Source organism: Anguilla rostrata, chromosome 11 (genome assembly GCF_018555375.3).
Source record: "Anguilla rostrata isolate EN2019 chromosome 11, ASM1855537v3, whole genome shotgun sequence".
NCBI classification, from domain to species: Eukaryota; Metazoa; Chordata; class Actinopteri; order Anguilliformes; family Anguillidae; genus Anguilla; species Anguilla rostrata.
The window spans coordinates 34,590,000-34,612,092 of NC_057943.1; the positions used below are offsets into that span (position 1 = coordinate 34,590,000).

The 22,093-nt window shown below is 41.1% G+C and overlaps 1 long non-coding RNA gene and 1 other non-coding gene across 2 annotated transcripts; one reads left to right on the forward strand and one right to left on the reverse strand.

The window, feature by feature from the left end:
- Nucleotides 1-825: 825 nt before the first annotated feature.
- LOC135234700 (uncharacterized) lies at nucleotides 826-20,486 on the reverse strand. The gene is made up of 3 exons (XR_010324174.1): nucleotides 19,568-20,486; nucleotides 1,667-1,957; nucleotides 826-1,514 (listed from the first exon to the last, which is right to left on the reverse strand). It is a non-coding gene; the product is annotated as an uncharacterized LOC135234700 (long non-coding RNA).
- Nucleotides 6,759-6,850, forward strand: trnar-ucu (transfer RNA arginine (anticodon UCU)). The gene is given in 2 exon segments: nucleotides 6,759-6,795; nucleotides 6,815-6,850. It is a non-coding gene; the product is annotated as a tRNA-Arg (tRNA).
- Nucleotides 20,487-22,093: the final 1,607 nt, after the last annotated feature.

Consider the following 22,093-nt stretch of genomic DNA (forward strand, 5'->3'; position numbering starts at 1 on the left):
ACCACCTCTCCAGGTGGGATGTGCTTCACACCAGTCTGGTCTGGAGTCCTCACTGCACAGGTCTGGAGTCCCCACAAACCTGGCCTGGAGTTTGCGCTGGTCAGGTCTCTACCTGCTGATCATTTTCTTCAAGCCTTTTCAAAGATTACAAGACCCTCGCCGCATTGCCTGATAACCTTCCTGTCACCTTCTCACAGGACAATGGTGCTGGATTCCATGAACATTTTTTCCACATTCACTATAACGCATTCACCAGCAGCAACTACGCTACCATCGATGGCAACCATCACACCTCTTCCAGCAACAGGACCACTCTCCTACAGGCCCCACAAACAACACCAGCACCACCAGCAGCAACACCAGCATTAACACTAGCACCACCACCAACAGCAGTACAACGTCATCATCAGGACAAAAAACAGCAACCATTCAACCACACCAGATGCCACCTCCTACAATGATAAAAAATAACGACCGTTGCAATATTACCACCACAATAATAATAATAATAATAATAATAATAATAATAATAATAATAATGACATTGCTCTGCTCTGGAATGACTTCTCCACTAAATCAGCAGGCCACATTAAAAATTCATTTCCTCTAAAATGGGAGGCGGCAGGTTAAGAAATTAAGACCCTAACGAGGGTGTGTGTCAGGTGATAACTCAGCCCCCACTCATCCAACCGTTTGCCTCTCTTATCTCCCTCAAACACCTGCAGCTCCAGCACCAGGGCCCGGGACTGCAGTTCTGAGCTGTTCATCAATCTGGACCTGCTCCTCATATATACAGGACAAGAGGGTAAAGAAAGCCCAGCTGGGGGGTGGGTGGTGGGGGGTGGAGGAGGGAAGGGGAGAGGGAGGGGGGTTTATAGAGCAAACATTAAGCAGACATTATCGGGTGATGGGCGGAGTTATTTACGAGGCTGCATTGCAGGCCTCATGCCTGAGTTATGCATGTATGAACAGGCTGCTGGACTGTTCCTGTTTATGGACAGATGTCTGTCTTCTCTCCTCACCCCCCCACCCCCCCACCCCCCCACCCCCCCATCCCCTTCCACCCACTGTGACCGCAGGCCTGGGATGTGTGTGGAGCGGGAAGAGCTAAGGGATTAACTCAAAACTCAGAGAGACACCGGAGAAGCATACAGGTAAAGAATGATACAAGTATGACATTTCTAGATGTCCCCTTTACCCAGTAAGCATTTTTTATACAGGAAGTGTCATGCACATTTACCCTCCCCTGTCAACTGTTTCTGGCATCCCTTCCTGTTCCCACCTCCCTCTCTTTTCTTGTTTTCCTCCATTCAATCTGGGAGGGGGGAGAGCTGTGGGGGCAGTCAACAAGTTTGTGCTTCTGGTCAGATAAAATGAGGTCTCCAGACTCAAATGTAACAAAATCATATGTTTTCATGGTTGTAAATCAAACTCATTTGAAAATGCCTTGCGTTGAATTATGTTTTTTGCTTTGCATGATGAGTTTTGTGTAATTTTGCGTTCTGCCGTAGTTGCTGAAATATTAAGAAAGATGTATAAACAGCGAAACATTTCATGTTGCGAACAATGATCCATACTATGATATTATTATAATTAATTTACTCACTATCTTAATTATGACTATGATCGCTAGTATTAAAATAGGGTTTAAAAGGGCGTCGCTCACCTCTTGGAAACACTCCTCGCGGCGTCCCACGGTGAGGTCTCATCTCAGGAAAGAGTTATTGGCATAACCATGCAGCCAGCAGGTTACTCCATCTAAATGCCACAACAGAAATGGCCGTAAAACCAGCGAATGATTTATGGACTCCGCGATCCGAGCGCTGCCAGGAGACCTCTTTCCGTAAAGCTCCTCCTCGCTGTTGCAGAGATTTGCACGGCGCATCCAATGAAATGCTGTCAGATGTGGGTGGGGCTTCCCGGATGATGGACATTTTCAAGGCCAGTAACAGATGGGCTGAAAAAAAAAAAAAAAATAGGAAACCACCCAAGGAAGTGGCTTGAGCCCACAAAACGAAAGACTTAGAAAGCAGGGATTTCACAATGGCCAACTATTGAAGCCATTTTGTATTTATTAAAAACTCTATTTATTAACTTTATTAAAGCTGTTTTATGTCCACAGATGCCATTTCAAGATACGAAGTGCCTTACTGGTGATCTTTAAAGAATCCCAGCCCTCCTGCTTTTGTCAAGGTTTCTTCTGAATACTTTGTGAGTTAGTTTGGTGAATTATGTATCACAGCATCACAAACAAACCATTTGTGACAATGAGTCGAACAAAAATGAACAAATAAAGACACAACAGACGACAAATCTGAAACATATTTTGATTCCCGGAGAGTCTTCTGCAGTTAAAAATACTATTTTTAAAATAATAATAAGGCATGAATGAGTACAGGGCTGACGGTCAGGAGGACACTGACCGTGTTTTAAGGGCCATGCGTACCCCTCCCTCCGAAAGCGTGCCCCTTTTTGATCCGCCAGCACCCTTCCTCGCTCAGAGCTCAAGCAGGTCAGCAAACAAAAAGCAATTATGCTGGCCAGCTGCTGCGAGGGAGAGGGAGCTCGTAATTACAGAGAGGTGAGAGAGGTGGGGACAGCTTCATTCTAAACAGGTACTAAAAGCCCCATCAGTCATCCACCGCTGACAGCCTTCCCGGGTCACGTGACATCCACAGCGCTGTGCTGTATATTATAAGCTGTTGGGTGGAATGGAGGGTGGGGGGGGTGGGAGCTGAGCTGATTGGCTGGCGGGCAGAAGCCCTTGCAGAGGTCAGCCAATCAGAGGCGATGACCTGACTATGACCTTGCATCACTTGACCTCTGAATGGCTGGAGGTCATCTCTGGATATCAGGTGGAGAGCAGGAGAGAGAGAGGGATGGAGGGAGGGAAAAACAGGCTAAAGCGAGGCTGAGACAGAAGGAAGAGTAAATAGGATGAGAAAGAACAGAAAAAAGATAGAACACCAACCAGGAAGGTTGTTAAGCTCTCGATTGCCTGGAGACCATATAAAGACATTTAAAAAATCTGCTGAAAATGAAAAAAGTGTCCTATTGCCCTTCATTAAATTGTAGTCCTAGAGGACAAAGTATTAATAAAAATACATTTTGAGGAGTCCCATTTGTTCTGCAGAAATTTAATGAAATTTATTTTTGTTACGTTGCATCGCAGTAAACAGGCAAGTTTTGAATTTTTTAATAAATGTATTTTTTATAGCTTAAATTACTGCTGAATCCATTATTCCCTAGTTAACGGAAACAATAATTACACTGAACTAGCAAAAAATATGCCTTTAATTTTTTCACCTTGTCGGATTCTTTTTTGTACACATGTACGTAAGCCTAGTAGGCGAAACTCCTTATTGCTAAAACAAAGCTTTTGAACGAGGGGTCAGTTTTGGATTCAAACCCCTCAGCCCCCAGGCCCCAGGTTCAATGTTTGCACCTCACAGCAGACAAATGTAGGACAAATAGGAACTGTGACCGTGGCATCATAGATACTGACCACAGAAATCACTGTGTTGCCATGACCACATCAATCTCCAGACATGAACCATCGAGTGAAAATGCGTTGCTTGAATTGAAGAAGGTAGTCCACGAGCACAGACCAAAAGATCCTGAAAGACTGTGTATGGAGGAATGGTCAAAGATGCCCCTCCGGTAAGACCGCTAATCTCATAAAACACTACAGAAAAGGACTCAGTGATGCTGGAAACAGGGGTGCCAATAATTTTAGCACCAATCTTTTTGAGAAAGAAAATTATTTCTTATTAAAGACCATATTTTACTCTGAACAAATGTATTAACATAAAAGAGTATATTTTCCCCATTCATTGAGTGTGCCAATGACGCTGGAGCTGACTGTACATTGTGGCTGTGTGTGTTTGCTGCATTGTGACTCTGTTGACTCCTGCGTTAAAACGTGCTGACCCTCTGCCCGCCCCGCCCGCCCGCCCCATCCACAGCCCCTCCGCCTGTCCCAGGGTGTCTCCCGGCGATTGATTAGTGAGAGTAATGAATAAGGAGACATGGGGGAAGGATATTCCTGGGCTCCGCGGTCGGCGGATGAAAGATGGGCCTCCGTGCCGCCGGGGGTAGGCGATGCTCTGTGACATGATGAGGAGGTAAAGTTCATGAACTGTGCCTCTATTCAGCGCCCAACAGTGATGGAAGGACTCCGCACAAAGACCGCGTGAGAGACGGACAGCGTGCTCAAAGCGCGCGGAGATGCACACACACACACACACACACAAAGACACACACACGCATGCACACACTCGCACACATACACACGCACACACAGACACACACACGCATGCACACACTCGCACACACACACACACACACACAAAGACACACACACACGCATGCACACACTCGCACACATACACATGCACACACACAGACACACACTTTCTCCCCCTTTCCCCTCTCCATATGTCTGGGAGCACATCACCATGGCAACCTCACCCAGGGCAGCACGGTGGTGTGGGGTGGGGAGGGGGTGACTTTATATAGCCCTATAGATATTGCGGGGCTTATTTACAATACAGTACGTTTAGTTTAACAGTGCGGCTATGGAGACGAAGGGGTTATAATGGACAGAAGCACCGTGAGTTTCGGTAAGGGGCTGGGTTTTTGCTGCCATAGACAATGCGCAGTTACACAGGGGGCTGCTGGGACACTGGAAATGCACACAATCGATCTTGCTGCATCTCCCCACCCGAGGTATCTCTGCTCCCGTACCGTAATTATGAGGGATGTGCGCGCCCTCTCTGTGTTTGGGTAATTGGGGTTCTCGCTCCTGTGTGCAGCCGTTACTTTCGACCAGGTCAGCCATTCTTCCGCTATCTGTGTTTTCGGGCTCATTTTCTTTTTAAAATGTTTTTTATTTTCTGAATTTAAAAAGAAAGACAAAATTCCTCGACGCGAGCAAAACGTTTAAAAGGCTTCTATGTGCGGGGGGTGAGCCCGCGAGGCGGGAAGTGAAATTCCATCCATCTTTCATAACCCCTCGGCACACGCGACATTGTCGGAGAGTTTGCCCTGGGGATATCTTTAAAAACGCTCCCAATCCCACAGTAGCTGATAACAGGAAGAAAAAAAAAACAAATAAAAAATGCTGGTTCTTTTTAATCCACTGGTTCTAAGAGGTTAAAATACTATGAAAATAACCTTGTCACTGATTCACCTCCGCGTCCGCATCATTTCCCCCGCCTCCGTCTCAGCCTCCGGACGAGCAGGCCTCTCCCCTCCCCCATTTTCAAGAGCAAATTTTCGCAGCTCACAGAAGTGCTGAGTGCAGCTGTTTATTTCACACACTGAAATTCGCTGAGGCTGGAATCTGTCCCCAAACATCTGTTCTCAGGAGGAGAAACAAGGGCTTTGTTTCTGCGCGTGTGCGTGTTTGCATTTGTGCCTGCACGTCTGTTGCTGTGCGTTTGCATGCGTGTGTGTGTGTGCGTGCGCAGCCTATGTGCGTGTCCCTTGTGTGCGTTTGCACGTATGTGCATGTGTCTGTATGTGTGTCTCTTGCTGTTTGCCTTTGCTAGTAGATTTGCATATTTGTGTAAGAGACAGAATTTGTGCTTTTCCATGTTCCCTTTTCTCAAGAAAAAACGATTGGCTTTTACTGAACAACTTCAATCCTTATTCCGTGCAATGTACTGAAAGAGAATAAATGAAAAGATAAAACCACTAAGCGCTCTCCGCCATTAAAAAGAGTCTTTCAAACATTGTTTTCTGTACTGGGCAATGAACATAACATACACCTTCACCCCGAAATGTTACTGAACCATGTAAGCGTCATGTGTGAATGAATGCCGGTGTGGGCATTCCAGAAAAACTTAGCTACTAGCTTAGGACGTTACAGAAATGTTTCACTTCCATAGCGAGAACAAAGCCATAATATTAACGTATCAAGCATGCAACACTAAACTTGTTTCACTTGTTCATACCTACGATAAAAATAGCAATACTTTAATTACATACGCATACATAATTAATCACAAACACAAAATAATTAACGTTTCTAAAAGCTCCTGTAGCTGTACGTGGACATTAAAATGTCGCAGGACGTTAACTTTAATTATTCACCTTTTCATTTAGGAAGCAACATAATGTTAGCTATAGCTTCTGTGGCTAGTAAGCCAAAGTTGCCAAAATCATACGCCCGCCAGGACTGCATACGTATGAACTTGAGCAACTCCCACACCAAGCTATTTCTTTCCGTGTTGACAGCCTCTTGTTCAGACAACAGATGCTGGCACCATCGTTACGTGTGAATGACACCAACCCGTTAAATAACGGATAGTCATTGATGAACTCGGATGCAATTTGGGGAATGGATTTATAGCTTATTTATTTTATTAAATATTTTGTATCACCTTCCAAAGTTAAAAATTAGCTAAGAGATTAAAACTCCATTGATTTGTTTAAAAGGAGTACAGAGGAAATGTGTTGTGCGGTTTTCTTTTCCTGTTGACAATTCTTTGCATAGCATAGTCCCCTGTTACTCAAATCACGGCCCTCGAGGTCCGAGCACTGCTGGTTTTACACCTTAAATTACCAGGGAGTCAGGTGTGAATGCGGTCTGGCCAATCGGTAGCACTAATATTATTGTTCAGCTAATTAGCTGGGGGAAGAGAAAACCAGGGACGGATTTGTATTTGAGGTCCAGATCTGAGTATCCATGGATAGTCTAATAACGAGCAGAAACATACGGGTAGGCATCAATGACGTAATGCACCTTGGCATCGGGCTCTGTGGCGCAATGGATAGCGCGTTGGACTTCTAGTCAAACACGAGAGAGGTGATTCAAAGGTTGTGGGTTCGAGTCCCACCAGAGTCGTCATTTAGGCTCACGAAGAGGGAATTCTCAAGCGGAAGCAGTCAAGAAATCATCGAGCCACTTAATCCATTAAAAAATCAAGCCATCCAAACAGCAGATGTGGGAAACCTATAGCCTGTTCAGTACCACCCGTATGGTAGGCCTAATGTTCCAAATTAGAGGGACTCGCATAATTGTATCCCTGTTGTCGTTATTTTAATAAAATTAGGATTTTAAAACAGCGTTGCCCATACAGTCACAGGCAATCTGACACCACAGGCTTTTTAATGGCTTCATCAAAAAGGAAAGATGGTTAAGCCAATCTTAATAGCACACGTTTTTTGCATATAATCCATTAAGTTAGTGGTCTGGTGTTCTTTTACCAACAGTAGTTCAAGAAAGCCATATTCGCATCCGCCGAAAACGGAGTTTCGCACAGTCGGAGAGAGGAAAAACTTTCGGGTGCTTTAGACGTGCGCGCTCCCGAAAAGCGCAAGCTCTAAAAGTATGTGACAGTTCACACAGGGGCTCTTAGTCATGCGAACAGTTCACCCAGGAGCTTTCAGTCATGCGAATGTGCGGTCTGTCCAAACTGCGGGTCCAGGGCTGGCCGGATAAAAGCTTTCTGTTACAATTTTAGAGCATGAGCATGACATATTATTGCACAATAATTTAAAAAATGCATATTGTTCAGGAACTAAAGTACAATCCAAACATTACGGTTAAGTTATATTCTTCCCTAGAGGCCTAAGATGGATGAGATGTATTCTATCATAGTTGATTGAACGCTGAATATTTTTTTCAGTTTTCTACAGTACATGAAGTAATAAAAAAAATGGGTGCTCCATTTTATAATGGCCTTTCGCTGGAAAGAGATGCATGTTTGCCGCAGCGTTTTCAGAGGGGAGCTTCTCGGCTATGATTTGACAATCAGGGGAGTGTCCGGAATGCCAAGAACTCAAGCCGGGTGTCCCATAAGGACTAGCCCTTTCTGTCGACCGCATTCCTCCACAAACACCCAACTAGCTCTTTCCAGATATACCCCCCTGCCCCCTGTAGCAGGAGTTCCCAAACTTTTATAATTGAAAAGCGTAGCCCCCATAAAAAAATCCCTTCCTTTGGTAGAGGATCCCCATTTCAAAAAGATACTAACATGTGAGACTTTTCACTGTTCAAACTCCCACTACAAGCAGAAATTCAGCAGCGATTTAACACACTGGCACGTGGAAAAACATCTCGAACGGCATCTCGTTTACGATCAACGCCAGGCATGCATCCATATCATATCAAATACGCAGTGAATCAGAAAGATCATACAATACAGATGTCAGAACAAGATTTATTTTACCAACCAGGCGTATTTTATTTAAAATAATAGATAACTATCTATTAAAATGTAGTTAACAAAACACTGAAATATAAGACAAATTCTCAAAAGTTTTATTTTGCAGTGATCCCCTGAAGCTCCTTGAGGACCCTTCCAGTGAGACAGGCTTTTCTCTGCGTGTTTTGGGAGGGACCCGGGCTGTTCATAAAGGGGTGAGACAGCCTTTCAGTCTCCACTCTTCTTCTCCCTGGTCTGAAGCGTGAGGGTCCTCCACGCTCTGGTGTGCATCTTTCACCAGCTCCTTCCACCCTACGCATCACAGGAACTCACTGTGCCTCAAACGCATTCTTTCAGGGGGTGATTCAATCCATCCTTCAGGTTCTTTGTCCCGTACATTAGTGTGTAGTGTAGTGGGTAAGAAAGTGTGCGTCTAATGTTTCCTTTGAGGGTTCAGTTCCTGTTGGTACAGGAAGTGGATGAAAACGTTGAAGGGCCAGTGCCAGGGAACTCTAGAGGGTGTTGGGCCATCGTGTGCCCAGCTAAATCTGTATTTGACATGAAGGCTGGAAGTCTTCCGGAGGAACATTGACTCTGTTTTTCCACGAGAAAGCCAATCAACTCAAACATATTCGATGTAAGTGGAATATCATATAAAGGCTTGATTGGATTCATATTTAGTGACTGAGAAAGCCAAGAAATGGAAAATGGTGTGCCCCTCAGACAACTGGCCAGCTACTCAAGCTCTATGGTAGGAATATTGTCATCATGGAATACACTCCTGTCTACAGAAAAGAAATACTTTAACATAAGATTAAGATGATCACTCAGCAGCCCTAAGTAACGTTTGACATGGAGTTTGTCTTCTAAATGTACAATTCCGGAGAGGATGATATAGCAGTTAATTTTTATTTACATTTTGTCAGTCTTATTTAATTCAGCAGGTATTTCTCCCTTTATTGCAGCTTTCTCGTTCGGGCACCATTATCAGACTTGAGTCATTATCTCTGCTTTATTCCCCCGTTTGCTCTCATCTTTGGCAATACTCCGGTAACCTGATCGCTTATATCCATTATTTGATTACAGCTGATTACAGTCATGTTAAGCCAGCCCCGCTTCTTGGTGCTCCGCTCTGGGAAAGCACTCTGCGTCATTACAGTTGTGTAGAGCGGGACACTAATTAAAATGAGATTGATTGGTATTTGATATAGCACCGTACAGTTTGAACTTTCGGCTCAGAAGCGAGTGTCTCCATGCTGCGCCCGATTCCCCTCCAAATACAACTATTTGCACCGCTGCAAACACTGCTGTGTCAGAACTAAATACACAGTAAAATGTTCAATGTTAATTCAGCTTTAAACAGATTATGTTTGGGCCCAATGTCCAGAGTGGGACTAAAAACAGAGTTATCTGTTTGGAGTTAAATGAACACTGGACATTTGACTGTGTACTCGTCTCATTATAACGGATAAAAATCTTAGAATCTATTTTATTAGTGTGACACGTCAATTGGTCACATATTTCTTGTCTTATACGGTTTTAACTGTGGCCCTTGTGAGTTGTGAAACTGAATTAACAGTCAACTCTTTTGCTGAACAATATGTATATCAAAGACTGGCCATGCAGTTTTTTCAAAAAAACAAAAAAAAAAAACACTTGTTTTGCAAATGATTTACTAAAATTACTATATTGTGATCAAATTCAATTATAGACAAAAATATGACAAAAAAGTACACACTTCAATAATGCAGATCTACATTTGGAAATAAACAGAAGTCGCATTTGAGCGTTTGAAAGACTTAAAGCTGAATTAAAAACGTTTACTCTCATCTTTATCAAAACTTAAACAATATTCTTTAAAAATCTTTACAAATAAATCTGTTACTATTTTCCATGAAAAATGTCTAAAACAGAATTATGTTAGTGTTAACATGCTTCTGATAATGCGAGAACAATGTACGGACATTTATTTCGTCAATATTTCTTGTACAGTTAAGCACCTGTTAAAGCCGATTTTCTCAGAATTCAGTTTCTGATCAGGAGACATATCGGCACATTTAACATATTCATCTAGCTTCAGTGCAGAGGCATAATGGCGTCTTATTTCAATCATGATGCATAATTTCACGGCACTATGCGTTTTACGATATAATTCAATCAAAATTTACATTTCTTCCGGCCACAAACCTTGGCTATGAAAGTGGACTTTGGGCCGCTTAACTGCGCCCGTACGCGCACATTAAGGTACCGACGAATTTTACTGAGGGATGCAATGAGCTATAAGGTAGACTTAATGAATGTTTTGAAAGCTATAAATTGGCAATCGTGTGAGGTAACAGTCCGTTTCCATCATTTCCAAGCGTTGAAATGCACTTAATGTGCTACAAAAATAATCGTGCCTCTTATAAAATGACCATTTACATAAAACTGTATCTGTTTTTATGGCACGTGAGATATCTGCCCGATATCTGCGCTAATTTGCATTACAGCAGGGAGTTGAATACAACTGAAAAGTTCTACAGGAATAGAGGAGAATCGCCGTAAATGTAAAAGTTTTTGGATTTGGATTTTGTTAATTCACTCAGAAAATATTTGGCCTAGCACCATGGAATTAAAAACGTGACATGTCAGTAGTCATTAGTCGTTTCAATTACATCGAAAACCTAATCGAATCGGATACAACGAAAACCAAAGTACACGCAGCCTGATGTTAGCTACATTAATACCACCGAGTCTGCATGATTGTAACAGAGGTGCGGAATAATTGTAACAGTAAATGAAAACGCCCTATAAATTGCGTAAGCAGGTTTTTCTGCACAAACCAATGTTAATCAAGGAAACATATCCAATGGTAACTTGAGATGATCCATATTATCAGATCATAAAGCATGGGGCTTTATTCGTGTAAAAAAGACTGTGCATAAACATTGATGCATAAGCAACTTTGTAACTTACCGCGAAGTGCGTTGGCATAACGTCCAAATCGATGAGGAAATCTGCTTTTATTAGTTTATTAACATAGAAAATAACCTACCATATAGACCAGTCTGCTGCGCGCTTATTTGAAATGCCTGTGACCAGGTGGGACTGTTTCTTATCCATCACCTGGAGCATCCGAGACTGTGGATGAGGCTGCGTCAACGCAGTAAGCAAATTAGCTGAACACATTTAACATTAAGCACTGAACTAACTTTAAAAGTCAAGCACATTGATGAGGAAAATTAATTTCTTAAGTAAATGTGAAACACCATATAAAATAGCAAAGATCTCCCCAAAAGGACACTACACGTACAGGCTTTTCAACACCATCTAGCCTCTCTAACCTCCAGATCCGAAGCCCTCTCCATGACCTCTCTGGGTACCAACCCTTTCGTTTTCTCCTTCGATTGTATTCTGTAAACATATAACAGCAAAAAAAATCACGTTGTTTGTTATAGCACCTCAGAGGCGGCATAACAGTTGTTGAATTTGTACAAACGGGGACATCATGTTTTTTTTTTTGTTTTTTTTTTGTCACTTAGCATCCCATTTCTGCTAGAATACATTCGGAAACCATACAAACTTTTCAAGGACAGATAACTTTTTTAAATGATGAATGATTTGATTTATTGTAAATAAAAATGAAGCCTTATACCCGAAAATTATTTCCGGAGTAGACTTTTACTTAGCTCGCTCAGTTTTTAAAAAATATTCCCCACAAAGGTTATCACATTGCTCCGTTCCTTTGGGAGGTGGTAGAGGACCGAATTGCACAGGTACAAACTTCAAATGGCTATGGTAGCCACATTGTACATTAACTTATTGACCGTGTTACATTAATCAAGCGTTAAATTCATGGCGACTCTCCACTACTGTGAGTACAGTAACTGTTCATAAGGATTTTGTATTGATATTCTCTATCTTGTATAGGCCTATTGATTTTTTGTTAATCACATTAATTGAAGAAACGTAACCGTAAATATGAAATGAAGTTTATTCCAAAACCGGACATCCGTATAGGGCTATATTAGATACAAGTCCACAAAAGTTCACACATTTTAGTTCAAGGATGTATTCAATCTGATCACACAACGATAAAAAAACTCACTTTAAAACTCATTTAAGTTTGTAAAAACATTTAAGGCAGCAACAACTTTCGCCATTATTAACAGAAAAACTTAAAAAAAAACTTAAAACTTAAAGTGGACAATGAGAAAATATTTGCAAATAAATTGTATTGTCCTTGTATTCATTTGACAATTCCAATTACACTTTCTGTGTATGAGAGGTGCTAAAACACTAATTAAAATAATGCATTATTATTGTCATTACATGTTCAAACAGTTTACTTGTAAGAAACAACAACAGCAGTGGCAAGAAAACAGAAATGACGGACGACTGCAACACTTTCTTGAATTCAGACCAACACAGCTCTGCTATTTTAAGGATTGTTGATAAATGGCCCACAATTATTATAAGAATAAACATGACGGTACAAGTCATGACAGTAATAAAACTAACCACAATCTGTAAACGAATCATAAATACATGCAGTTCTCCCGCTCTGTGCTCCCCTAGGTCCATTGACCGGGTCAGCGTTGTCCCGAGGCGTGTCAGAGGTCAAGAGGTGAAAGGTAAACTCGGGAGTAACTGCATACATTAGCAGGCTTTCGCTGTGTGGCCTGGAGTTCCGTGCTAAAAATGGATAGCCAATCTCAATCTCTTTAATTGTGTGGACGGGTATGTTTGCAGTCTTTAATAAATCAGCGTATAGTCAAATTATTTACCAATTACTAGAGTCTTTATTTCGTTCGCTTTGAACAAGGTATATTTCACTTTTTACATTTCTGTATTGACCAACATTTTGCGGCGTGTATTATGAGAAATTATTGAACACAGTATTCCAAATTGCTTGGAAATATTCAGAACTTGTACAAGTATTTCCAAAGTTATCCCAATCACGATTTTATCATGAATGAGGATCAGGTAAATCCGTATTCACTTAAATGAAAAAGTTGTACTATCACGCCTTCCCAATAAAAGTAAAATGTTCGGTGTTGATTGAACTCTTACAGAGTTGATATCTGTCCAAGTGGGCTCAATTGTACTCAAGTAGATTAAACTCCATAAGACTTAATTTAGCACCGAACATTTTACTATGATGTCTGCGTGAAAACAGGACCTTGTCCTCCTCGAACTGGTGCCACAACAAATATGAGAAAAGTGGCTCTGGGAGTCTGTTCGGATTAACAGGCTATTATCTTTATCGCCATCAGAAAAACTGAAACATTGGGGATATTTCCTCCCTCGTTGTCTCTGGCGAAATACAGAATCAATGACTGAATCAACAAAATGAGCAGGCAATGTTTGTGACCGCGGCGGACCAATTTATCGTTGCACCTGTAAATTACCAGCATCGCTCATGCACAATTCTGCTGCACGCGATTACAGTTACAGCCCCCCTCTTATTCGCAACTTCCGTAACGACGTTTATTCATTTGAAACACTTTGGCGGAATGCATTCAAGTACATAGAATCTCATGGTGCCCGACAAATTACAGGTTGATTTACTGTGGGACATGACAGTTTAACAATATGCCACGCCACGGTTTATTGTTTAACGCGCTAGGGTGCATTAAACTCAGCGGTGAGGTAGTAAATTACTAGTAAGTAGTAAATATGCTGTTATGCGATTTTAGATGGCCTGATATACAGCGGTAGTTTGTATTTAGAGTTCTGTTTAAAGCACGCGGTGATTAAAGTCAAACAGTGAAATAGCACGGTAATACCGGATAAGTAGACCAATTCTAAACTTGGCAATAGATAAATCTATATCAGTCAGTCAATCAATAATGTCGATTCAAATAATATTAACATTACGAATGCATTTGTGGAACACGAGTGGAGTTCCTCGGTAATCCCTGACCTCGAGCAGCGCAAAGAAGGGAGTTAATGGAATCTTAAAAGGAAACTCAAAACACTTAAATAAATGATCATTTGGGTGATTAAGATGAGGAGGAGGAGCAGGAAGACGAAGCAAAAGAATGGTATAAACTAAAGCCTTCAATCATCCCGGGAGTGTTTATTGCATATGAACGACATTTTATACCCCTGAAGAAAACTAATTAATATAATAAAAACCCTTGTCTCGAGCAAACATATTTTAACGTGTTGCCTCTGGACATAAATAGCCCAACTGACTAGCTGAACAGAAGCCAACACGTCCCCTTGCAAAATGTGTTCTTATTTTAATGCGAGACACTGCTCACTTGTGTTCCTGTGGAGTAACACGCAGTCTTCTGTTCAACTAGAGAGTTGTTTCTGTCTATATGCAACATGTTACAAAACTGTTGAAAATGCAAATAGGACAAGTTGCTCTAAATCGCACCGTAAAATATAGCCTCACAGTACATGGAAAACAAAACATGCCTTGCGCACAGGAGGTGTTTCTCTCTTTCATCACCCCATATATATAACGGTATGCGCTGATCTATCTTAAATTAAATGTCTCGTTCTATTTATCTGAGCATAATGACGCCATAAAACGACGTAATTTAAACGATTGGGTGGGAGTGTTCTGGAAACTACACCATACTTCATTCTGTTCTCTGTCGCACTTAAAGTTACTTTCTCTCGTAACACGTGCATTTGCACTTGAGGAACTGGAAACTGTAACTGCAACAGTTTTACAGTTTTCACTTTTAACACCGTTCATCTTTCACGGAGCACCGCGTGGCGCTTTGATGTCAGCGAAATGAAAAGTCGGTGTCAGCGCAGGTTCATTTCCTGGCACTCGATTTAACCTGCTCGTGCAATAAATTCCAGAATATAAACGGCTCAGGAGAAGCACTTTGTAAGTTGACAGCGGCTAACCATAATTTAGAATGGCGAGAAACACCGATCATTGGTGGGGTGGTTTATTTGCAGATAAAACTGGAATGCTAAGAACGAGTGGTACCCTACTTTCAGTGTATGAAAGCGTAAATGAAGTGTCGGTGACCCTCCTCTTTGCAATCTATATATTCCACATAATTTCAAATCATGTTTTTAAAAATAAAATTAAAAAGTAAAAATATAGGCTTTAAGTATGCTTTTTGTGCTTCAATCATTTTATACTTAAAGAGCAGCACGAAAACAAATATTGGAGCGGAACGTCACACACGCTCTTGGCAGTAGGCTACTAAAAGCAATTGGAGACGAAAAATAATGATGAATAATAATATATGCACCTGAGCATGACTCTCAGACATAAAGGTACAGTTGAGGTACATTATTTAGGGAAACAAAGTAATTTTACAAGCAAAAATGGTACAAATGAATTATGTATTACAGATAGGGATACAGTTGTATGTGCCTATAATATGTTACTATACAGAAACTTTTTCATACATTTTTTTCTGAAATATGGTATAAATCTAGTATTTGTACGGAAGGCATGCTGATGTAAGAATGCAGATATGTTCGATATAGTTCTATTTGGTTTGGCTTAGAGAATCAAAGTCATTCATTTAGTTCATTCGTAGACTTTATTAAAAGCCCAATTAAGAACTTCAAATAAGCAAGTTAAGTTAGTATGTTACGTAATGTTTTTCCTAACCAGTGGTATATTTGGCTGATGCAATATGCAAACTTGCACGGTGTGAACTGACCTAAAAATCACCGGAAAAAATTGTAAACCTGTATCCACATTGTCCAGACAACTCAAACTGGGTGACTGTACACGGTGGCATTACAACCCCCTCCCTCAACATTCTTAATTCTGTTGAAGATTTATTTTAAATTGGTTTGCGAAATTTATCTTTAAAAAAAAAAAAAACAATACTTCTTACCTTCACCCGAATGAAGCGTAAACAATGGGGCCAACCAGCAGGTGTTATAGGGTGACAAAAAAATCAATTCCAACGTGAACAGCAGTCAGTTGACGTTAAAGGCTTTTGTTGCAACCTGTCTATAACTTTGGACTTGTTATAATTTTTACCATTAACATTGAAGGGAAAGTTTCAATATGTTTGTATGTTATGTAAGTTATTTTTATGATTGTTCATGTAAGAAAGATGGAGCACTCAAAAAAAGGGCTATATAAATAAATAAACAAATAAATAAATAAATAACAATGCTGTGTGATTGTTTCGGGCGGTTACTTGTAGATTTGAGGTCATAAGCTACCTGTAGTCCTTATCAAAACATGTTTGATGAACAAATTAAGCAGTACTTTTCTCGAGTTTCGAAAATTCTGAACATGACCGTCCAGTATGGCTTCCACAAAAAAGTAAGCCATCATAAAAGTAGTAATGCTGGCTTTCTCCAGATGAAAACGGCATACGCTAATTAATTGTTGATAGCATTGTGATTATTAAGACATTCCTGTTTTTTCGTTGTACTTATTTTAACCTTATTTAAAAACTGAGCACACTAAGCGCGTATTGGTGGTTCGTGGAAGTTTTATATAAAATATGGTGAAAATCAGCACAGTTGACATCAAGGATGCATGAAGTCTCCCATGACTTAAGGACGGATAACTCTCATCCCTGTCCATGAAGAGCAAACTTACGATTGGCTCAGACGTGTCACACGGGTCGTCTACACCAATGAAGGAATATCACGTACCGTCCGTAAACATCAGCGCCTCAACAGCCTGAAGCCAGAAGGGGATCCACGAGACTGAGATCATTGATTGCCTCACTGGAATAGGGTTTGTCGGTGTGAAAGCACCTTCAATAGGCTCCCTGAAGTTTACTGAACTTGAAGTGGAAATGGTTTCCCTTTGTTTGAAGTTAAACATTTTGAAATTACAAAAGTCTGAGTTAGCCCTGGATGGCGCCAAACAATGCAGACTGGGATGTAAAGCACGCAATTAAAGCTTCAGTACACGAACACACGCACGCACTTGCGCGCGTGCACTAGCAGCATGATTTATGACTTCCAAGTTAATAGAATTGAGGATGGCCAAAAGGCAGAAACGAATCAAACTAAATATTTTGAGAAATGGCCTGCATACTTTAAAACGGTCAACCAGTCAGGGAAATGATTCGGCCTACCACGCGGAGAGAAAGAAAAGGAGAAGCGGGAATAGAGGGGATCGATACGCATAGCCCCAGTCATCTGGGCATCCAGCCCACAGTAATTCAGCTGCTGTCAGGGCATAATTGAGGAATGACGCAAGAGCAGTATAAACAGAGTACAAAAGTACAAAAAACAAGCTCAGAGAGCCATATATATAAGTGTGTGTGTGTGTGTGTGTAGGGGGATGCAGATAGATTTTGTTGTTTATTTGCATGTTTATATATATGTAAATTTTACATATGTTGAAGACGTTATAGTTAAGGGCTTTGCTGTTGGCCAAAGATCCAACCTTCCAGTTGCTGCATCTATGCTTTATCTATTGCTTCTTTAGCCGTTGTGTGGTATGCTATAAGCAATGTGACAGTGACTTTACCCAAACACTGCAGCCCACTTCTGCAAAGTTACTCTACAGAGTTATCTGGAAAACAAGTGCGGAATCACAGTTGGAAAAAAGTCAATAATGTCAAACACATAGTATAAAATTCAGTGATAAACTCTAATAGAATACATTTGATCATAAAAATTATGCACATAAACTCTGAAATAGATAATATTTCTGTGCACACAAAACACACACACACACACACACACACACACATAGACAGATGCAGACACAAACATACACATCTGCTGGTTAGTGGACTTGCATATTGTAAATGTGCCAGCAGTAACACTAGCAGTTTGTCGACAATCAAGTGGCACTGGGTCAATCCCTTGAGCTTCCCTTCTGCAGGGCCACTCCAGTTCTTGTGGCCCTTAGCCTTGGGTCAAGGAGCCCCCCTAATGCATTGAGAGAAGGGTTCTGGAAGCAGTGTGACCGTGGCAACCCCCCCCCCCCCAAAACTGTGCACCCATTGCCAACAAGGGCTGAGGAAACTAAGACAAATTCACCAAAAATGCCTGCAGGCAAAAGGGCTGTAATTAACAAACTGGCTGCACATATCGCACAACCTGGTGTGTGGTGTGTATCCTGGTCAGGTTTGGAATTACAGTCTCGCTCTTCTTTTTTTGGGGGGGGGGGGGGGGGATGGGTGTGGGCAGACTATGATTGCAATCACTATTGAAGGGGGGATGACAACTCAGGACTCTTTTGGGGGGCTGAGTTTGGGGGCTGGCCATAATTCAGACCCTGATCCTGACACAAAATGGCCGCTCTGCATGACCCAGGTGGGAGTTACATTGGTGCCGAAACCTCCCTCCTTTACTGTACAATGTTTAGACACTATGCATATGCAATCAATTAATTTACAAGACCCAATTCTTCATTACATCTACGTAATCTATGTATGTTCCTACATTCTTTTTTATCATTACAAAAAAGAACATTTTAATGAATGAAAAAATGTTCAAATGTTTCATACATCAATGGACCTAATTAGCCAAACTATAAGGACGTATGAGCAATAATATGACTTTAAAAATATGACTGCTGACAAATGCTTTTGCCCATCCAATCTGCATGAGAATTGTCTATCAGTTTTAAGATTAAAACAAGATCAACGTTGTGTTACAGTATTTTATCCAGGTATGGCTCAGCTTCAGCTTTACTGGGTACCCACCTAAAGGAATTCGTGGTGAATCTTAGCCTCAAGAACACAGCCAGAGTTTTTTCACCACAAACTCAATCTCACAATCTTCTGGTCATATTTTCTTCCCAACCTCAGCCATTCCACATGGTATCATCACAAAAAATTTGGGGAAACTCATTGCAAAGCAGAAAGTGAAATCTGAAATCAGGAGCTAAACGACTCCTTTCCTTCTTTCCATCTTGCATTTATTCATTTATTTACTTATTTATTTGTGGGGGTGAGGGGTGAGGGGGCTGTGTGGTGATGAAGATTGCACAATATACTTTTTCAGTTTTATGAAGCTTCTTGCCAAATGCGCCCTCTGGTTACAACAGTTGCCACATCGCTGGCTGCCAAGGCTTCACACCTCTGAGCACAAAGTTTTCAAAACCCCATGTAGCCATCCAAAAATTCTGATTCTGTTTATGTACCAAGGCATGAAAACACTCTTAATAATGAGTCAGGAGGTGACTAGACGACTTTCTTCAGGAGAAAAAAAAAGTTTAAGATGAAGGAATAAACAAGGTATGTGTCATATTAAACATTTTATTTTATAGAAATAACACAGCTTAGATACGTCAACTGTTGCTGTGGCAACAGCGGTTACAGACTTTGCTTGGTGTTCACCCCATTGTAAAGAGTCATAATCCCTTTAATGTCATCATATTTGCGAGACTAACTGACCAATTCTGTGTTGGACAGATAAACACCAGACATAAATAAATTACCGATTTAATAAACATCTGATGTACATAGCACTGTGTTCAATGCGCCGTAAACCTAACTAGCCGTATAGGAACTTACCTTTCCCGTGATGATTCGCCGCACTTTCATTTGCGGAAAAAGTTTTGATTCTGCGACTGATCTGGCGCCCCTCTGGTGAGCGCGATTACTCCCGCCGCTCTGTATTAAGCCATCGGCCCATACAGAGACCCAATCGTGCACGTGAATGTGCGAACCACGCGGCCCTAATCCAGAGTGAAACTGACCGAAGGAGTCTCTGCTGGTCCATTTCGTGGCTTCGGAGTGGCAGAAACCGCGGGCGGGGATGTGGACACGGCAGCCTTGTAGTTTTGCCGGAACTTAGGTCAAGCAGGTGTCCTGAATTAAGGGGAGACTGAAGGCTCGCGCTTTTTGAAAGTACCGGTCGGAACGAACAAAGGGTCATGGGGAGAGGGAGTAGCCAAGGGGGGAATCCTTGCTGGAGAGAGGCAGGAACAGGGGAATGTCCAGGGCAAAAAACAGCACCCTTGTTCTATTCGCTGCGCGGCAAAGTTTAGGATGTGCTCGTTGGTTTAAATTCTGTAGCTTATCCACCGGTGGATGAACCCCTCCCCCCTGAATCACCACTTCAGCTTGAGTCAGGAACTTTTCTATGCCGCTGCCCCATGTCTCGGGCACGCTTTGTAAGATGCCGCGGTTAACAGCGCTTGGTCGGCCTCTCTCTGGCACCATGTTACGCACAACACAACTATAGATCGCTTCATCCGCCATAGGCTGCTGGGAGCACAGCGAGGAAATTCGATCCGCGATTGAAGCAGATGACGTGACCCATCAGTCTTGGCCAATGACTGACCCCCCCTGTCATGTCCAGAGGGAACAGACGCTTTGATTAACTAATGCAAGTTGTAAAAACACATTGACGAAGGAAAACGGACAAGACCCCCGAGGAAAGAGCCCTCATGCGCTTACTTCTTTTCTGTGTTTTACAAAACTTTATTTGTGTGGCCTGTTCCGATGGATTTGCGGTGCTTCCTGGGCATGCGCCATAAAACAACCTCAGAGTTCAAACCAAAAAAAAAAAACTGGCCGCGTATGGAACTTTAAGGGATTCTTTCCAGGTATCGTGACGTCAGGTAAGCTATGTCATCCGAACCCACAAATTTAGTTTCAACCAAAGGATGCTGCTTCCGCTCTATTATTCACGTATATTCTCATTATATGAACCACTGATTTTATTATTAAATATAAAAACCATTCAAAGGTCTTTCTGAAATAGTTTGTTCCAATTTTACTTAGGAAAAAAAGTTTTATTCAACGCAGATGATTGTATTTCGACAAATTTTGATCGAAGAACACCACAGCTAAAGTTAACAATCAATAAAAATATTTAAGTATTACTTTGTAAGAAGTTATATAACGTTGTACTGTCGTCTTTAATAATACAAAAGTTTAAAAACAATTACAATATCATAACGAATCTGTTTCCATAAAAAATCGAGGTATGTATCGTGTCATTTTGTCTTTTCGTGAAGTTTGACTTTTCCATAACTCAAAAAGAAAGAACATGAGTATGAAACCGATGTCATCGTTATTCCAGGGTCGCATGCCTCTTTACAGGTGTAATTCTTTACTTACTCATCGATATTTTGTTTAACAAGGGCACTTCCCTGATATTCAAATAACAGACCTAGCATATATTATGCACAGACTGTACAGATATGTGTATTCATTAATAATTGAAACCACGAATGTGTGCATTAAATGAATTCTTTGCACTGAGGTCAGCAGTCGTAGTATCCATGGATGAAGCGAACATGCTTAATTTAAAATGTAGATATGCTGAAAATGCTAATATTGAATTATGATTCGAATGAATAACTTTTATTAATTTTATTAAATATTTTTTATTTTCTTTGTACTTACATAAAATAATTATATTGTTATATGGCCATATTGAAAGACGTTTTCCTAAGTTGAGTGGTCTGTTTAACGTCTCAAGAGAAAGGATAGACCAGAAAAACACAAAGACAAAGGTTTAAATGTGCAAAGTAACTGTAAATAATATAGACATGTGCAACAGCTTCGTGGAGCGAGTACCGCTGCGTTAGGATTTCATTGCTGTGACTGTAGCTGTGGTAGCTGAGGTTTTCGCCTAATTGCCATTGGCGAGACCATAGTGACCTACTTTCTGCTACACAAGAAATGACCTACAAGATATAAAAAACAAATGGCAAGACATTATACCTTCACGAGAAAAACTGAAGTTTTGTAGAGTTGGGTTTTGTTCTATGAACTTTTTGTTTAGTTTTGAGTTCGAATTACTCCTGTAATATTATATGTGTAATTTTCCACTATAATTTTCAGTCACACAGTATATTGCTTACAAAAGGCATTCTTATGCTATTCATTTGTTCAGTTTATCAACGAAGAGTGCCTTAGTTTGGTCGCAGTTGGTGTATTTTTGGAATTGGGCTATACTTTATAGTTCGTTTCTCCCTTAAAGTCACAGTGGATCTCTGTGACGTAGTATCTACTTAAACAGGACACGCTTCTCTTTTGAATCCAAGTGATTTGAATTGAATTCTGTATGATATCCATAGACGGCGA